The sequence below is a fragment of the Periplaneta americana genome, chromosome 13 (assembly GCF_040183065.1).
Source record: "Periplaneta americana isolate PAMFEO1 chromosome 13, P.americana_PAMFEO1_priV1, whole genome shotgun sequence".
Classification (NCBI taxonomy): domain Eukaryota; kingdom Metazoa; phylum Arthropoda; class Insecta; order Blattodea; family Blattidae; genus Periplaneta; species Periplaneta americana.
In genome coordinates, this window is record NC_091129.1 from 28,028,840 (window position 1) to 28,050,270 (window position 21,431).

The 21,431-nt window shown below is 33.1% G+C and overlaps 1 protein-coding gene across 7 annotated transcripts in view; it reads right to left on the bottom strand.

Moving 5' to 3' along the window:
- sand (sandman) overlaps positions 1-21,431 on the bottom strand; it is a 1,680,707-nt gene that overhangs the window by 983,937 nt on the left and 675,339 nt on the right. The window lies entirely within an intron of this gene.

Consider the following 21,431-nt stretch of genomic DNA (forward strand, 5'->3'; position numbering starts at 1 on the left):
CATGGAGCTCAGTGAAATATTATATTATAACTTTATTGCGTATCATTGCTAAGTTTTATTTAGTGTAATGTGTCCATAAGTTCCGTTTACTTCTAATTGTATAATGTGTTGAAGAAATAATTTACAAAACTGTGTTATTTTAATGTGAAGAGAATTTTACACGTTCACATAATCTATTCGCATCAACATTTGAAGTTTAGAATGGAAACTATTTTGAGGTTTAATAAAAAAGAATTTATATTCTGATTTTAATTTAGCACATCTACCTTCCTTATGTAGACACAAAATTTACCATACCACTCCTATGAAATCAGTGTACGTACGATTGTGTTACTTCGTCTCTTAGAAAGTAGATAAATACAATAATTCAGTACGTACTCTATTGTAGTATTAAAATACAGACAAATTTAATGTGCGGCTATGCTTAATTATAATGAATAATTGCGAATATAGGAATATAAATAATAACCTATAATTTCCATATGACATAACATAGGCCTACATATGTAATGGCAGGGCTATGGAGACTTTGTAAATCTAGTTGCTCTAGTATTAGCGCTGTGAAGTTACCGTATTTCAATATAGTCCGAAGGCCAATATTATAATATAGCGTGTGAAAAGCACTTCATTCTTGTAAACAAAATACGCTTACCAATATTAAGTAACTATTAAATTAGTACAAAGTACCAAAATCCCAATTTCCCGCTGCCCCTATACGGAAGCGCGTCCCATTAAACAGACTTAAGATTGGAGTACCGTAAGAAACAAATAAATACAACTGAAATAGAGACAAATTGCATTTACAAGTTATCACATGTAACTTTATATTTAATTATAATGTATAAATGCGAATATTGAAGTATTGGTACAGTAAACATAGCCTATAATTTCAACATATAAAAATATCCGTGCACTGCAACTGAAAATTATTGAATCGTGCATAAATGAATGTACAAGAATTTTCCAATATTTAATCCATATAAAGTCAGGTATTACACATACGAACAGCGTAATTTTCACACCAAAAATAATATTACACCTTAACTCGCAAGTGAATTATGTCTGAAGTGTCTCATAATCATTGTTTTAAATTTATTAATGCAATTACGCTACATTTTAGAGACATATATATGTTACTCTTTGTGCATTGCAACTAATTTAAATGGTTGAAACGCCACCCTCCGTGATCGGGTTAAGCGAGTCATCTGTCTATATTAAATCACGATGGCAGTGACACAGTCTATTGTTCCTATTACTCACAGCGCTCCAAGCGGCTAGCAACTATCGCGAGAAATGCAAAAGAAGCATCCCAAGCTTCGCAACTGTATATACTAAACTGTGCTATCACCATACTCAGGTCACATTAATTCTGTATAACTCTATGGGCTGTTCCATATGAAATCGAACAAAATTTCAGAAAATTTGACCTCGCATTTAAAAAAAAAGAAAGGTGCTTCTATCTCATTGAAAGTCCTTCACTGGGTAAGCGTAATGGTGGGTTAAAATATCCCCAACTAGTATTACTTTCCATTTTATAGAGCGTCGATTTTATCGTACTTTCGTAAAATTCTTAGATTTGGAAGGACTTTGCTCAGAGACATTTAGTGGAAGGATTTTAAACGACATCCCTTTTTAAAGCAGACTCAGAGAGTAATATAACGACTTTGGAGAGATTCTTTTTTAAATTTTTATTCACTTCACTGCAGATTTATTTATGTTACTTTTTTTTTTCTTGACGAAATAGCTAAAAAATAAGAATACGACAATATTGGTGATTTAATATAGAATAAAACACAGTTTACAGATCAAACATTTTCTTTGGGTAAGAGTGGAAAATAAAATAAAGAAAAGAATTCTCATCGTGGATTTCTTCGCCGCGCGGCTCCATTCCACAGCAAGCTGAGCGTGCGCGTAGTTGGCCAACGCTAGCAGCTCGTAAGTTGCGTCATGCGAGTAGTTCAAGCATTCGAAAACAACTCGAAATGAAAGATGCATTTCTCTGAATACTAAAATAATTACATAATCACTACACTAACTTGTCATTGTTTACTGACGTTTACGATTGGTATAATTCTTGCTTTTAAGACAATATGTAATCACTATCTTACCTTAAGATAACAGATTTTTTAATTTGCTGCAACACAATAAAGGAAAACTCTCAAACCTTGGAACTGAATAACCACCGTCACCTTGTAATACACAAAGAAGATTGGTTAGTGAGCCACCTAATATTCTCATTCCTTGTGTTGTGACAACACTAGCTGTTTCAAGACCACTCAAGGCCAGCTGATAAGAATATTCTGGCTCCTCTCACATCTTCGCATGACGCTGCAGGGAGCGCATATTTTATAGCGAGATTTGAAATATTTATTTTAAGGTTTTTCATTTAAAATAGATTTAAAAATTATATTGTTTTTGTCTTAACAACTAATATTATAGTATTTTATATTCATACTTTTTAGGTGGGAACACGTTATAAATCACAAAAAACCATATATCCATAATTTCCACAAACAATAAAATATATTACGTGTTATACCCCATCAATACACTTAAATGTGCATTACAAAATTAGGTATAGCTTAAGTTTTTATTGTCGAAACCAGACGTAGTAGTAAGCGTTGAAATTAAGAATCAAATACAAAATACGCTAATTTTTAAGGAATTTTATCTGAAAAACTACTGAGCTAAAGAAAGTCAAAATTTGTACATTTACTAGTTCCCACATACTAAACCTCTGTACGAATATTCAGACAATTCTGACATGTCATGGTATTTCGTTGTCCGATTTCATATGGAATAGGCCCTATGCAAGACATAACGGGCATAGCATATTCATTCATTTAGTGTTCTGCCTAAGGGCAGGTCTTTCACTGCAAACCCAACTTTCTCCAATCTTTCCTAGTTTCTGCTTTCCTCTTTGTCTCCTCATATGATCCATGTATCTTAATGTCGTCTATCATCTGATATCTTCTCCTATCCCGAACTCTTCTCACGTTCACCATTCCTTCCAGTGTCATTTATGATTTGCCTCTTCTAATTCACGGACAGCTGTAGGCATATTTATAAGGATGTGAGTTAATTTCCATTTTTACGGCACTATGTGCTGACTGCACAGAGACATTTATTTCCTGTGCTAATTTCTGCATTGATTTGGTGAGCTCCTCAATATTATATCATCAATTTCATCCACTTTTGCTTGGTTAAAACTTTAGGCCTACCGCTTCTCGGAGAGTCATGTACTGATCCGGTGTCACGAAACTTAGTAATTAAATCTCGCACAGTATCTCGATTAGGACATACCGAATTTGGAAAACGTTCAAGAAATGTACGTTTTACATTTTTCGAAAACGTATCTCCTTCACGGAAGACATACTCAACTAAAACGATCTCTCTTCAATACATAACATATTGACTTATAACGCAAAAAAGCACAACCGCTTCTTACAAGCATAATGTCCACACGCAGCTGTACGTATGTAGAATGCTATTCAGTTACTACCTGCTCTAGGTCAAGGCCCGCACCGCCGCTCCTTCGCCTTATCTTAGCGCTGCCAACTTAGGCGCTCCCACGCGCCTCTGAGTTCACTGCGGAGAGACTTTTGCCACGCAATGTACTAGTACCACTAACATTATTTCTTATCCATTCACTTTCATTCTGGTTTTTCCTGTTCTTAAACGTGACCTTACGATTATCTCTGGATTATTTCCGTGCAAATTAAGATATGCCTACTACACGAGAAATGCATTCCACACAATCGTAAATATTTCCTACATTCATTTTCTAGCACTACATCGCAAGAGTACAATCGTATGAAGTCGATAAATTAGTGCACTTCTTTTTTCTAAACGACTTAAGGATTCCGCATCAGGCAGATCTGCAAGTTGATTTTATTTATATGTAAAGTGAATCATTGATAACTTATATGAAATCTGTCCCAGAGTAAATAAAATAACTCTAATTAATAAATTATGTAAATTATGTGTGAGTTTCTATGTCGATTATACCGGAACGTGAGTTGCATAAATAAGCATTAGTTGAACCATTATGATCTTATCGCCGGTTTACAAACAAAACACATTAAGTCAAAAATAAAACTTCTGAGGAAAAAGCGTATATAATGTATGGGTATAAACTTAGAATTAGAAGATAAAATACACATAAAGAGAAACAATTTATTAAAAATAATATTTTGATGATTCAATTTTATTAAATAAGAATGCCTTTTTCTTAGAAGTAATATATTTGGCTTAATGTGTTTTGCTTGTAAACTGACGTTATACTCAGTTAACGTTCAAGTTCCTTAACAAAAACAGCCTGGTGTTATTTGAACCAATTTATTTATTTATGTAGTAATTTATTTGTTTATTTATTCATATATTTATTTATTATTTATGGATTTTTAATTTAGTATTTAATTATTTATCACTTATGATTTGTTTATTTTTATTATTTATGATTTATTTATTGTTTATTAATTTTCATTTATTTATTATTTATAATTTGTTCAATTAATTATTTATTATTTATGATTTATTCAATTATTTATGATTTATGATTTATTTATTTATTAGTTATTTATACTTATTTATTTAGTTACTTATTTACTATTTATGGTTTATAAATTTATTTAATTATTTATTATTTATGATTTATTATTTTTATTTATTTATTTATTCATTACTTTATTATTTATGCTTTATTCATTTATCTATTTATTAATTTTTCATGTATTTAATTAATTATTATTTACGATTTATACAATTATTTATTTAGTTTTTATTATTTGTTAAATTATCAATTTATTAATTTTTATTTAATCAATTATTTATTATTTATGATTTATTCAATTATTTATTTATTACCTACCGGAGGGAAAAAGACCTCTGGGTAGCCCGAGACGTAGATCGGAGGATAATATTAAAATGAATTTGGGAGATGTCGCATATGAGGATAGAGAATGGATTAATCTTGCACAGGATAGGGACCGATGGCGGGCTTATGTGAGGGCGGCAGTGAACCTACTGGTTCTTTAAAGCCATTTGTAAGTAAGTATTATTTATTTTTTATTTATGATTTATTTATTTATATATTAGTTATGATTTATTATTTATTTCTTATTAATTAGTTATCATTTGTAATATATTCATTATTTGTAATTTATTTATTTGTTTATTTGTTTATTTACTTTTTTATTTATTTATTAATTAATTAATTAATTTATTTATTTATTTATTTATTTATTTATTTATTTATTTATTTATGTCAATAATAGGACAAAGCCGTCATTACAATAAACACTGCAAATATTTATTGGTCGGTTGCGATAACTAACATGTTTAGGAATGGAGCGTGTGAGCGAGTATCTATTTCGTGATATGAGGACAAATGTTGAAAACGAGAAGCTAAGTAGCTAGGGTTAGAGGTTTGAAGAATATTGAAGAGTAAAGTGAGAGAGTGAATAATTCTTCGCTCTTTGAGACGGGCCCAGGACAGCATATTTAGTGACCATGGTCATAGGTAAAAATATAAAGAAAGTAAACTTGCAAATTTAAGCAGTAGAACAAGTAGACAGCTTCAAATGCTTGGGGTGTACTACAAGCAATAACACGAGCTGCTGCCAGGAAGTCGAAAGGAGGATAGCAGTAGCCAAGGAAGCTTTTAACATAAAAAGAAGCATCTTTTGCGTACCTTTCGACAAAAGACTAAGGAAGAGACTGCTGAAGTGCTATGTGTGGAGTTTGGAATTGCATGGGGTAGAAGCATAGAAATTACACGAACTGAAGAGAAGCGAGTAAAAGCATTTGAAATGTGGATATGGAGTAGAATGGAACATGTGAAGTGGACAGACAGGAAAAGAAATGAAGCTGTGTTGGAAAGAGTGGGTGAAGAAAGAATGACGTTGAAACTGATCACGAAGAGGAAAAATAATTGGTTGGGTAACTGCCTACTGAAGGATGCACTTGAAGGAATGGTGAACGGGAGAAGTGTTCGGTGCAGAAGAAGGTATCAGATAAGACGACATTACGTTATATGGGTCATATGCGGAAACAAAGAGGAAAGTAGGAAATAGGAAATATTGCAAAATGCTGAGTTTGTAGTGAAAGACCTTTCCTTGGGCAGAACATTAGGAATGAAAAATGTTATTAATTCAATTCAATGTGGATAGGATTTCTGAATCTGTTGTTCATACTGTTCGATCGTGATCATGATGCTATATTACTTAGAGCGAAGGTTGATCAAACTAATAATGAAAAGAGTAATTACTTATCTAGTACTCCTTACAGGTTCATTAGCATTTTAGTATTTTTCTTTTTTACTGTCTCTAATTAATTGGCTTCCTGTTTATACTTTAGCTAGTATTGATATGTTTTCAGGTTTTATCAATTTGATAATTAATGCACTAGATAATTCTCTACCTTTCAAATTTCTTACTAACAAAGTTGTTGTAAGTAAACCATGGTATAATGATAATTTACGTATGATGAACTAGCAATGCTTAAAATTACATGACATTTATAAAATGAGTAAAAGAATTATTGCAAAGAATGCTTATTTGGATTATAAACGTAAATACATTTCTAAAATCAAATTGGCTAAGAGAAAATTTAATTCTGAATTCATTTTACAAGCAACAAGTAATAAAAAAACAACGCGTTCAAATGACAGATCTTCTGCATGTAATAAGAATTTATCTGCTGAGTCTTTTAATGATTTTGTTATCAATAAGGTTAGTGATATTATTAATGATATTGAACCCAGCGTAAATAATTTTAGTACTATTTTTAGATTTAAGTAATATAAATGGTCCTCTTAAATCGTTTAATTTTAGATAATTTTCAGTTGAGGATGTGTATAAAAAATTAATAATAGGAGCTTGGACATTTTTGGTATTAATTCTGTAATACTAAGTAATAATAGAAGCTTGGACATTTTTGGCATTAATTCTGTAATACTTAAGTTAGCTTCGCCTTATATTTGTGAACTATTAAGTATTTTATTTAATAAGTGTATTAGAATGTCTTAGTTTCCTAAAACCTTGAAGTATTCTAAAGTTATTCCGATTTTTAAAAAAGGTGTCAAATCAGATATGGAAAATTATAGGCCAGTGACTATTGTACCTATAGCGGCCAAGGTATTTGAATCTCTTATTAATGATCAGATAATTAATTATTTTCAATCCAATCATTTATTTTCTACTTCCCAATTTGGTTTCTGTAAAAATCGTAATTCTTGTGATGCTGTTCTTTCACTAGTAGGTGAACGTTTGAAAGGTCTTGAAAAGAAAAAATCTGTTTTATGTAAATTTTATGATATGACAAGAGCTTTTGACACCATATCCCATGATATATTAGCCGACAAATTAATGTTTTATGGTTTTAGTTCGGAGGCAAAGAATCTTATAAATTCTTACTTAAATAATAGATTACAGTGTGTAGCTTATAATGGTTCACTATCACAGTTCAAGTCTTTAGTATATGGTGTACCTCAGGGATCTGTTTTAGGTCCTATATTGTTTATTATTTTTATTAATGATTTACCTAGTGTTGTTAATAGTAAATCTGTAAACCGTTATCTATTTGCTGACGATGTGGCTATTCAGCTAGCTGCTGATTGTTATTCTGACTCTCAAGATTTGTTAGATGAGAATGATATCTTAATTAAGTCATGGTGTTCTTCTAATTATTTATGTATTAATGAAAGTAAAGTGACAGATCTTAAATTTAGCTTAGATAGAAAAAGTGTTGCTTTTCATTATAACATCAAATTTTTGGGTATTTATATTGAATGCGGTTTGGGCTAGGATAGCCATATCAATATGATTTCGGGTAAGATATCTGAAGGAATATTTATGTTAAGATATTTGTCTAAAAATGTGGATACAAAAGTGCTATTAACAGTATATCTTTCATATATTCATAGTCATCTTCAATATGGTGTTTTATTATGGGGGAATCAAAGTTCATCTTTTGATATTTTTAAATTACAGAAGAAAGCAGTGAGAATTATTTGTGGAGTTGGACCAAAAGAACATTGTAAACCTTTATTTCAATCCTGTAAAATTGTCACTCTTCCATCGCTATATGTATTACAGTGTTTGTTATATACCAAAATGAATATAGATAATTACCCTTTGAACTTGCATTTGCACGAATACCATACGAGAAGTTGTAAAGTTATAAGACTTGATTTATGCAGATACAAGACTACACAAAACAGTTTTTATTATATGTCTCTGAAGTTTTATAATAGTTTACCAAATTCAACTAAGAATTTAAACTACGATTTATTCAAATCGTTAATTAAAATAAAATTTTATGAACACAGTTTCTATAGCATTAACGAATATTTTAACTTGGCAAATAATTTTGTATGATTTTATTTATAATGACGGTGCTATGTATAATGTATTTATGTCCAAGCAATAAAGTAGATATCTATCTACCTGCTAGATCAGCCATCGTCAACTGGCCTGCATACTAGTTCGGAGCGCCGACACGCTGGCTGAGGAGGTAGTAGTGTGCAGTGTGTAGAGCCAAGCCAACGCATCCCATCACAGAAGCCAACTTTCTGACCATAATTTACAATGTCTTCTTCGATTGTGTTCTACACGAGCATTGACACCTAACATAAACCAGTTAGTGAGGGAAAAACGAATTAAAAAATCCAGGAAAACCAATGCTAATGATCGGTGAAAATAATTTTTATCACTTGTTATTTACATTGTAATAACATCATTTAGGCCTACTTCAGTCTTGTAACAGAAACGACAATATGTTTCATACAAAATAACAAAGAATTGGTTTTGTGATATATAGTGTCAGATAAAAAATGGATGATTAATTTTATTTTATTGACGACACTTAAACAGAGGAATAGGATGACACGATTTAAATATCAGTAATGGGTTCGATTTGTTTAATATTTTGTAACAGTGAAAATGCATTATATGTCTGTAAGTTCTCAATTACTTTAATATGAAAAAAAACTATTTGTTTTCAAAACCGCTGCAATACAAAACGAAAAAGTACAACTTGCTTGTTGTCTTAAACTAAAAAGTGATTTAAAAATCCAGGAAAACCAATGCTAACGAACAGCGAAAATAAATTTTATAATTTATTATTTACATTGTAATAAAATAATTTAAGCTTACTTTAGCCTTTTAAAAGAAACGATAATTTGTTTCATATGTTATACATAATAAAAAATAATTGGTTTGTGATATATAGTCAGACAATTTATTTTATTTTATTGACGACACTTGAACAAAGGAATAGGATGACATGATTTAAATATTACTAATAGATTCGATTTAATATTTCGTAATAGTAAAAATGCATTAGGCCTATAGGTCTGTAAGTTCTGAATTACTTTAATATAAAGAAAACTATTTACTTTCAAAACCGATACAATACATAACGGCAAAATACATATATTGTTTCTTGTCTTAAACTGAAAAGTTCCTCTTAAAATAAATTAAGTCCATGCTTCTTCCGTGTTTATTATAATTATTAAAGTTTGATTAAAAGAGTTGCACAAGTGAACGGACGCCACTGCCATCACCTGATTCCTTCCCCCCACCTCCTGTTGCACAGTTGGTATCTAAAGGTACGGTCACACGTCGCTACTTTTGCAGCGCTACTTTCATACTGCAGCTGCAAACGTTGCGTGTCTGTTCACACGCAAGGCGCTACTTTTTCAGCCGCAGTCATGCTGCAGGTTCCCATCTCCGTGTTGACTTCTCAATATACATTTTGTGGTTATGTTCGCATTATTAAGAAACTCATGCGAAAGCTTCCTTATGTATTATTTGCTTTTCTGTCGTATCTATTAGTCAGAAATTGACATTATTTTTACTATAAAGCTTTTAAAAACGCCTATATACTTAAATGATAACCAACAGTATATTCACGTAATCAATGTTGGCAACCCTCCTGTTTGGAAGTACGCTACTGAAAATTTAAAAAATGAATTACATCGTCAGCAATTATGCTCAGACTTGTTAATAAAAATCAGACTGTGTTGTGTTGTGTTACAAATAATGTATTTTCATCACATTTAACATTAAAATATATCCAAACAATAAAAGTATCATTGGCACATTTGGGTGGTAACACTGGTTGCAACCGCAGCAAAAGTTTCAACAAAACCGATATCAAAAATGCTGCGGCTGCAACCCTGAGAACCCTGTTCACACGTCGCTACTTTTAAGCTGCGCGCAGCATGGAAAAGTAGCGGGCAGCAGGTTCGGCAGCCGCCACTTTTCGGGTTGCACCGTTGTTCACACGTCGCAGTACAAGAGTTGCGCAGTTTTTTGTACTGCAGCGCTGCAAAAGTAGCGACGTGTGACCGTACCTTAAGGGATAGAACTGAGCATCGAGCAAACTGTGCCTGCACCATAGTGCACTGAGATGACGACTCCTGTGCTAGATAAAGAATTGGAAAAATCTAGCACTGTCCACGTGGGATGGACACTTAACACATCCTTAAGTTATAACCTGTTTCTTCTTTTTATCTATTTTCTTTGCTGTTGCATTCCTTTTTCACCCAGCACTCGGTGTTTTTTTTTTCTTTTATTTCGCTAGGCAATGTCAGGGCGTAGAATGTCAGAATGAGAGGGACGAGAGGGTGGGTAGAGCAGATAGACAGGCAGACAAGACAAAGAAAAAAGTGCAGAAGCACAGTTCTCCATCTTGCGAGGGCAAAACAGTGCTAATTTGCTCAGAAACTTCACGGGGAACAAAAAGTGTAAAAAAAAAAAAGAAATTAGGAATGGGGCGGCTGGGAAACTACCTATGTAAAAAAATTAGAGATAAAACTTGAGGCCTTTTTTCTCTCTCCGGCGATTGTCCGTCTGTCTGTAGCTGAACAAGGCCGATAACGAGACCAAACTGTTGGATGCCGTCAGAAAAATATGGCTGGCCATCTGGGTGACACCGGCCCCTTCCCTTGCTACTTGTGTTCTATTGATTACTTCTATAAATAAGTTTCGTTCCGACGCTGTGACTCTCATTCGGAATATAGAATGCGCTGTTTGTTCGTGTCGTGGAAAGAAATTAATTCGTTTGTTTTAAATACAAATTCATTTCAGACATGCAACTCGGATTTTAAAATGCGATTGCTTTAAATAAAACTTGGATTTCCAAGCATCCAATTTCAAGCTGGGGTTCTACAAGCTCAACACCGTAATTCCATTATATCTGCGGTATTTACTATTAGACATCAGTGTGCATTCGCTTTTGTGTCACGAGTATATTTCATGTACAAGCACATCGAATCGGCATCAACATTTTTTTTTCGGTTACATTTTATTATTATACCATCTCTCTCTTGTTATAAAATATTCATAATCTGAAATCCCAAACAATAATTAAAAAATGATTATACTATTTCGCTCACTCAATCAGTAACCAATCATGATTAAGAATTCGTTAGTTTCATCAATTCGCTGTCATATATCACTGTAATATTGTCGAAATAATTTTGCCACACCTGATTCTCAATTGTCTGCACATTGTAGCAACTGTTTCCGGTTAGTTCGGGTAATACCACAGTTGCTATAACTCGAGCAAGAAACGATTACCGAAAACCAATGGTGGCGTTGCTGACTGTTTTGACGTGTGTATGTAGGCATGCAGAGCCGATGGAAGTACTGTCTCTTCCAAGAAGATGAACAAATGAGGACATCGCTGTGAAAATAAAGAACGTAGGAAGAGAAAAATTAGAAGCTAATTAAACGCGCAACATATGTTTACGAATGAAATAATAATACCGTGCGATACAAGACACGTATTCACATGCAATGAAACAAACTAAAGTCGTAATGTAACTGTCACAACGCAAGACTGATTCTATCGATGTCATTTCTCTTCCGACTGTACTCTTGAATATCATTCAAGTTATCTCGTGACCTTTCCTCTCGCCCGCTCTTCCTTATCGCAGTGTTTGATTCGCATTCCTTCCGTCGGTAATCCGTACTTGCGAGACCTATAACCACTAGGATCGCTACTATCGCCTCATCACAGACAATGCGAAATAATACTTGCACAGTCTGTTGTTCCTAGCACCCTCACAACTCAAGCTTCGTGACTGTATATCAGTGTTGCCAAATGGACGGAAATTCCGTCAAAAGTGACGGAATTTAAATGTAGCGGACGGGAAAAAAATAGCCTTGACGGGTGACGGATTTTCTGGCGGGAATTATGATTTACATCGTATTTTGACTTTTTAGCTGCTGTCATTTTTAATTGCTTAATTTGTGGGGGAGCGTAGACCAAAAAAATTCATAAACTGCAGAATTAGAGGCAGGTGATGTGGATGAATTATTATTTTAATCAAGATTGGTAAAAAAGGTTTGCTTTTATTTGTATATAGATATATTGAATGGGTCTTATTTTCTTTATTTTTAATTTTGACGGATTCTGACGGATTTCAGGGTGTTAAACTGACAGGGATACAATTTATGTGTATATACTAGACTGTGGTAATACTTAGACAGCTCATCCCTACTGAAAACCTATGTACAAATTGATGAGGAACAGCATAACCTCATTTTGAACAAACTGCGAAAACAACCAATCAACATCGTCATCTTTAACATTTTTAATTTCAAAAGATGCCAATTCCACAATTTATGCATTAAATTAGAAGACATAAGATCCATATTATAAAGTTTCAAACTTTTATTTAGAATCAACATGCTGGCATATTTCATTGTATTTAGAGTAGATCACATCCGGTTAAAAAAATTCAATACCTCACACCATTCCGCTCTTCTATTTTTCACCTGTAGTTGAGATTATTAACATTAGATGGCAAATAGTACTGCATTGTAAATAACATCAGTAATTACTTTATCTGCAATTCAGATTCTTAACACTAGATGATAAGTACTACAGAATTGTGAATAAAAATCAGTAATTATTCTACCTGCAATTCAGATTCGTAACACTAGATGACAAATAGCACTAAATTGTGAAAAAAATCAGTAACTATTTTATCTGCAACTCACATTCTTAACATTAGATGACAAATAGCACTCAATTGTTAATAATAATCAGTAATTACTTTATCTGCAATTCAGATTATCAACACTAGATTGTATTGTATTGTATTGTATTTATTAACATTCCATGGTATTCATACATTGCTTACAGCTAGAATATGAAACAAGTCAAAAAAACTAAATACTATTATAAAATCTTAATTTATAGTCACAGTCTAGATGAAATATATACAGACGAGATTTACAATAAAGTCTACTAGTACAACACAAAGTTTTAGTATCATGAAGTGTTATTGAATGTCATGAATTCACCTACAGAATAGAAGGCGTGAGAAATTAGGTACTTCTTTAATTTGGCCCTAAGTAATTTTATGTTTTGCGTTTCATTTTTTATATCGATAGGGAGGCTATTAAAAATTTTTACTGCCATATAACTCACTCCTTTTTGATAGCACGATAGACTTGCCGATGGCGTATGAAAGTCATTTTTTTTTTGTATTTATGCTATGAACTGTTGAATTAGTTACAAAGTGTTCACGATTACATACGAGGAAGATCATTAGTGAAAAGACATACTGACAAGCCATGGGCATTATTTGTAGTTTTTTTAAAATAGACCTACACGATTACCTAGATTTGACACCTATATTATTCTAATTACTCTTTTTTGTAATAGGAATATACTGTTACTATCTGTGGAATTTCCTCAGAATATTATTCCAAAACTCATTACCAAGTGGAAGTATGCAAAGTATATTGTTTTTAAGGTATTGATATTTACAATTTTTATGATGGTAGGGACCGATGGCGGGCTTATATTAGAGCAGCAGTGAATCTCAGGGTTCCTTAAAAGCAGTTTGTAAATAATGTGTTAATGTAATTAAAAATATATAAATTATAGAATCTATTTTGCATTGGAATAGAGCTCAGTTTAGGCACCTGAAGTAACATTTTATAGAACCTAAAATGCAATGGTCAACTTATAAGTAGATGTAGACGTGCATTTCGGGCTGGGCAAACAACTTCTATAAGAACTTCGACTTTGATATGTTTCAAGTATACCCGTTATAAAATGAGCTATAGGTTACATCGATTATATTGCCAAGCTAAGCCATACAGCCTACCATATCTCTGGTAGTGGTCTACCATACTTCACAAATCTACACGAGTCGTCACGTCTTCTTCAAGAAAGGAAGAACCTGTGGATCTTATGCAGATCTATGACTCGTCTATATTCCACTACCAATAACATTTTCGATATACCACGATGAACACTACAAATTTGTATAAAATAGCGATGCTCTAGTTTTCGAAAAAGATAATTTATTATAATGTGGTAATTGCGGAGAATATTGGTGGAATTAAGACAGAAAAAACGGGAGAATCGAGAGAAAATCTCTCTCAAAATTTGATTTCTCCATCACAAATGCAACTTCGTCGTCGAAATTTAAAAGAATTCAAACCCACGTACATCATGTGCCAGCGCTCTGAGTGTCCAGCAGTAGTCTGACAATATTTGGGCTCCATTTTCCTGGTAGCGCCTTTTAATTTCAGAAAAATTCTGGTAAAAACGCTCCCCTTGTTCGTCGCTCACTACCCGAAGGTTTTGAGGAAAGAAAAAGTAGAAGAGAATCCAATAAGTTATTTTGAGAGAAATAACACCCCATCACGTTATAGTTATGAATCAGCTCCCTGACAAGTTCTCTGTGATTTTCTGATCTGTGGTTCCTAGAAAGTAACAGTCTGTTGAATGATCTTTAGGTTCCCGGCATATCATTGGAACTGGAAAAAGCATATGACGGGATCTTTTAGCCGACCAGTTAATGGAATCACATGAAGCACAACAGATTTCAAGGTCCCAGTTCATGTCCTAATCTATTTTGCAATGAAAATAACACTCGTAAACACTTTTAAATAGTGTATTATAATTCAAATTTGACTAATCACAAATGTAACAAAAATTTTATATATATGATTTACACAATATTTCGAGGTATGTTTCACTTTAAAAGATACTTTACCACATTTAAAATTAGGACAAAGAAGACACAGTCTATGAAACTTGTTTCATGAATGTAAGTTCCAACTGCACTGAAAATTAATATTAACTCTCATAGTCTAATGAGGAATAAAATTTAATTTTATGAATTCTGACTTCACAGACAACAAAGTTCCAAAGTTATGGATCAATTGTTAAAGGAATAACCTGAAATATTTTAAATACTTTATTTCCATTAGCATGTTAAGGACTACATTATAGCAATAAGAACAAATCAATTTTTCTAAAATAAAAAAAAATGATGAGTGGTAGAAAAATTCTGACATCACTTTTGGAATCAGCAGATGAAATTACATACGAAATAGCAGAAATTGTACATTTAACAAAATCATTATTGACCAGTGTAATTAAACCGACAAACTCCGGGAGGTTGTAAGGGACACCAAAACAAACAGTTTTTTCTAATGTCATATTGTGCTGTGAGAGACAATTTCGCGAGGACACCGGATCTTAGTGTAACATAAACCATTGCCATGCTTTATTGCTTGAGTCTCTTGTAAAACATTTACACATCAAAACCACTGCAAAACATGCTAAAAACATTTACACATCAAAATAACTGCAAAATATGTTCAATAACATTTACACACCAAAATCACTCCAAAAGATGTTCAAAAACATTTACACACCAAAATAACTGCAAAAGATGTTCAATAACATTTACACACCAAAGTCACTCCGAAAGATGTTCAAAAACATTTACACATCAATATCACTGCAAAAGATGTTCAAAACATTTACACATCAATATCACTGCAAAACATGTTCAAAACATTTACACAACAAAATCACTGCAAAAGATGTTCAAAAACATTTACACACCAAAATCACTGCAAAAGATGTTCAAAAACATTTACATAACAAAATCACTGCAAAAGATGTTCAAAAACATTTACACACCAAAATAACTGCAAAAGATGTTCAATAACATTTACACACCAAAGTCACTCCGAAAGATGTTCAAAAACATTTACACATCAATATCACTGCAAAAGATGTTCAAAACATTTACACAACAAAATCACTGCAAAAGATGTTCAAAAACATTTACACACCAAAATCACTGCAAAAGATGTTCAAAAATATTTACACACCAAACTCACTGCAAAAGATGTTCAAAAACATTTACACAACAAAATCGCTGCAAAACATCTTCAAAAATATCTCCATTAACCCGTACAAAAAGGTTATATAGGCAGGACATGGATTGTCTAACGGGATGAAAGAAATGGATTATCGCTTATTTACCCTGCTGCAGCAAACATCCGCACCACCAGATCGGTTTAATAAGGCACTGGGTCAAGACATACAACAAACTGTTAATTTGTAGAGTCATAATGAACTGAAGAATGCATACGCCTTCTGCCAAATTATATGCACAAAACAGATGTATACGTTCATTTGAACCTTCACAACAATGTAAACGCAAAGAAAAATTTGTTTAAAGCATTTCTTAATTAATGTTTGATGTTTCCAATTCCGCCAACATAATATAATAATTTCTGAATTCCCATAACAATTGTAAAATAAAAAAAATACCAATGTACAACAATGGTTTCCCGCATTGTTAGTAGTAAATATATCCTACATCAGTATAGTAATATTATATACCAATATTCATCAATTCAATTAATATTTGTGAAGGAACTATTAAAAAACCTTAAAAATTAAGATTATTCTAATAATTTTCACACCTCTGTACATACATACATACATACATACATACATACATACATACATACATACATACATACATACATACATACATACATACATGGTTCTATATATGGTATTGTAATGTTTAAATTTCAAGAATTAACCGAAATGACTTCCAATTTATGTTATAGTAGCCCTACTGTAACTTTTATTGCTTGTAAATGTGTTTTCTACTAAGTCAAAACTTTATAGCATTGAGCAGTTTGTCTTGAAATGGAAGGGAAGAAAATTTAAATTTACTGTATATATACCTCATAATGTCACTCGTAGCATATCTAAAGTTCATTAATTTTGGTAGACGTTTTCAACGAAGTAAAACAGGACTTTTGAATCACACTGGATTTAAAAAAAATAGGATGATTATGTTACACTTTTACATTTTTACATATTAGTATTAGATTACAATTAAGTAGGATTTACATAATTAAACCAGAAACCGACAATTGAATAAAATGTACACAAAAAATAGATTAATAATAAAAAAACAACAACACAGTGGGATACATATCGGCGTTAAGTGATAAATAAACACGATTTAGATAATAAAAATAAGAAACAAAAAAAAAATAAAAATAAATACTGTGGAACACATTCCATTAAATATTTGCAACGCATTAGGTCTGGCAACTCATCATAAGATATTTTTCTAATTTACATTTAAAGGAAATTAAAGTTCGGCAGCCCTTGACTTCAGACAGCAGAGAATTCCAGTGACGAGAAATAGCAACAGTGAAAGATGAAGAATAAAGAGATGATGTGCGGAGTGGTATTTCTAGCGTGTTATCATATTGTGACCGAGTATTTAAGTTATGATACCGAGAAAGACTGTGGAATCGGACAGATAAGTAGTCAATATTACATCAATTTTGTTATGCTCCAAGTGTTTAACAAAAATCGATATGTGATTTTGATGGGATAACTTTATTATCCCGCTCGGTAGTACTAACTTGTGAAAAACGTTGGTAGCAGAAGGGTTAAAATGAAAGGTACTTTTGAAGTAGAGGATTGTGCCACATAGAACTGAGTACTGGGCTATGCTTAATTATGTTTGTCTTTCGTATTATGTTCAAATCAATGGACATCAATAGAAGAGCTCATGTAGAGTCGCAAGCAATTTGCATTCAAAAGTTTGTGTGAAGTGCCCATATTACATTATGCCCTATCTGATTTGGCTTTGTGTCTCAGAGTAAACAGAAGCTGCTGACTTTTCATTATGGTGATGTTTGTTAACTTTATTAGAACGCTCTCATCAGACAGTCTGTTTTCAGTGCTCCTGAGAATATATCAGTGGACACAACATTCACTCGAACGGACAGAAGTGTATTGAATGCAGAGAGCGATAGTTGGCAAGTGGGGTTACAGAGTGACTACGAGATTTCTAACCGATACACACAGCTATTGTTTGTAATTGCAATGTCAATTACAGTGGTCATTATTCAGTACAAATCTCTTTAGCCAGGACTGCAGAACCCGTAAGTAGGGGAAATATGACGTCATCTTCACTTCACTTCTATTGCGGATGATCGACTTCCGCGTAGAGTTCTTTACATTTTTGTCCCGTGCAAGGCCATCAGTGGCGCACTGTAATTTTCAAAAAGGATTGTAATAAAGTCATTGTATTTATAATGCGTTATATCTAGACTTCGTTGAATTGCCACACGCAGCATGCAATCAGGTTGCCGATGTACGGTAGTATAGAGGAGGTGGACGACAGCCCGGTCTCGTAGTATAAGCAGTTCATGTTAAGAGTTGTGACCGGTCCAAATAAAAGAGCAGCTACAGCTAATGTATACCTATGTAAGCACTTGTTTTTGCATTACTGTGGTTGGAATAGTCAAAGCTTAACATTTGTTCAATGTAGACAAGAATTCGATCAACCATACTACAATGAGTGTGTTGCTCTTCCAAATAATTGCCCCTGGAATACCCTTACTCCCGCAGCCAGTCTTGACCCGTTGGGGAACGTAGTTGGATGCTGTTAATTATTATGCAGAACATTACGGCAAAATAATGGAGGTAATTGGATAGCACAGACAGTTCCGCTGTTGCAGCTGTAAAATCATTGCTTTCTGAACAGCTATTGGAAGATATTGTGTTCATTGATTCTAATTTTAAAATCGTGTCCAAAAGCATCATTCTGTTGGAATCGTCTAAACTACAACTCTCAGAAGCCCTTAATATAGTGGATAAAGTATACAAACCGTTATCCAAAATAACAATTCACTAATTTCAGAAAAAATGAAATTTAAGTTGAGAAACATTATTGCTAAAAATTCTGCCTATTCACAACTTCGTATTATAAATGATGTACTATCAGGTCAGGACAAGACATCTCAAGTAGTGACTTTCCGTTCTTCAAATATGTACGTATTACATCGTGTGATGTTGAACGTACATTTTCCCAAAATAAAAACTGTTTAAGTGACCATCAGAGGAGATTATTTTGCAGTCGCTCAAAATGTACGTAACTCTTCACTGCAATGCACATATTCAAGGATGATGTAAGTAACTTACATTAAATTTTAAGAGTTAATATATCTCACTACAAAATAATTGTGTATTTACATGTTTAGACGTTTCCTACTTCAATGATCATTCATTATATTTCTTGAATGCAGGATACAGGTTTTATCGTAACCGCAGTATACCGCTCAGTGTTTACATTAGAGGCATACTCAATCCGTTCCACGCTCCCTTCTCATACAATCTATACTGCGTGCACAGTAAACCTTGCGTTCTTGTGGCAATTCCACGAAGTCTAGTTATATCTTTTCAAGGTTTACGATTATGCAAGATTTTCTGTCGGTAGTGTCTTTAAGATTTCTTTGCGCCTAATCTGCTTTAGATTTTCCAAAACTTTCCTCCTATCATCACCTACAAAAACATAAATTTGTAACATTTAATTAATGAACCTTTAAATTAATATAAAAGTCACTATTCATTTCAATACAAAATGAATACAACGAGTGACGTCCTTAATTTAAAAGTATATAAATAAATATTCAATGTACAGTTCGCAATAATGAAGTTACCCGAAAGTTTGTCTATTCCATAATTCTTAATATGGGCTTTGTTGAAATGTGGTTCAATATTGAAATAACGAGTAGAAATAAATTGGATGGGAAACAGTAAATAAGCAATAATTTCGTCTTCAACAACAAAACAATTATATTCCCATTCCTTTTGGAAGTAGTATTTATTCACGGGTTTATATTTTGCCATGTTCCAGTTCTCTTCAAACTGCAGTACGCGTATTCGCGTATTGTGTATTTATTCATTCATTCATTCATTCATTCATTCATTCATTCATTCATTCATTCATTCATTCATTTGGCTGCAGTGCGTTAAAATGTTGAACCTCCGGTCATATAGCTATCACTCACTTATCGACATACAATTTATATACATGTATATATATGTATACATATATATAGGCCATACATAGGTAGACCTTTTTACATTATATGCACACATACATTTTAAAATTTAAAATTTTATTTCCTAAAGTATGTTCCTAAGGATTTTATTATCTGTTCATTTTTAATTCTTGATAGCGTATTGTATACCTTTGAGCGCAACTAGAACGCTATAACCACACTGGTAGAAAAGGTGGGTGGGATTGGAGGGATATGAATACAGTCGCTCTTAAGAGCTATAGTTCTGCAGGTCTGACTTATCGTATATCCGCTAAAAACGAATTGCCGAATTGAAAAACACTATTATGACGACATGATTGAAAGAATGAATGAACCATTAGTGTCCCATGTAGGGCTAAGCCCTCCTACACAGGGTGTTAAAAAGTATCCAATATATTAGGAAGTGATAGTATGTATCAAAACAAGAAAACAATGTCTAATATACATGGGCCCTACAACACATATTTTCTGAGATCTGAACACTGTTCATAGGAGGTGACGTTCATTCATGGCAATGCATTTCTCTGCCCTACAATACAGCAGACTACCAGATAATCATACCGTAGTTGACACCCCTGGCATGGATTAATGATACGTCGCAAAGAATTCTGAAAACAGAAGTCTGGCTGCGGATATGAACGGGGTTCAGCAGAGATGGTGTTGTGAATTTTCGTAATCAGCATGTGTTGGCTGTTGAAAATTCCCATGCAGTTGAAGAAACAAGGCATGAGCACCGATTCTCAATCAACTTATGATCAGGCGTTCTTGGCGATAGGTTAATACGACCATACGTGCTACCCCAGAGATTAACTGGGGCTCGTTATCAGGACTTTCTCATTAACGTATTGGCTACCTTCTGGAGCAGACGTGGGTATCAGCAGTACATGTCGAACGGAGTCGAACGCAACGACGTTATCTCCCTCCCTCCACACCCCTAGCTAGGGTACCTGTCCGACCGGTTGAAGTACTGGCAGTCAGAGGTGGATTTCACTAAGAAAAATGTCTCTCTCTAAACAAGCTCCTGAAGTAAAAAAGTCCAGAAATATAATTTACACAAAGAATGGGAAAATGAATTCTTTTGTTGCGAAAAAGGGGAAAGCGTTAGGTGCTTATTATGCAACAAAATTTTACTAGTACGTTGAGCGACATTATGAAAAGACCCGTTTTAATGGAACATTTTTTTTAATTTTATTTTTTATAATAATAGTAGTTCACACCTGTGGAGTAACGGTT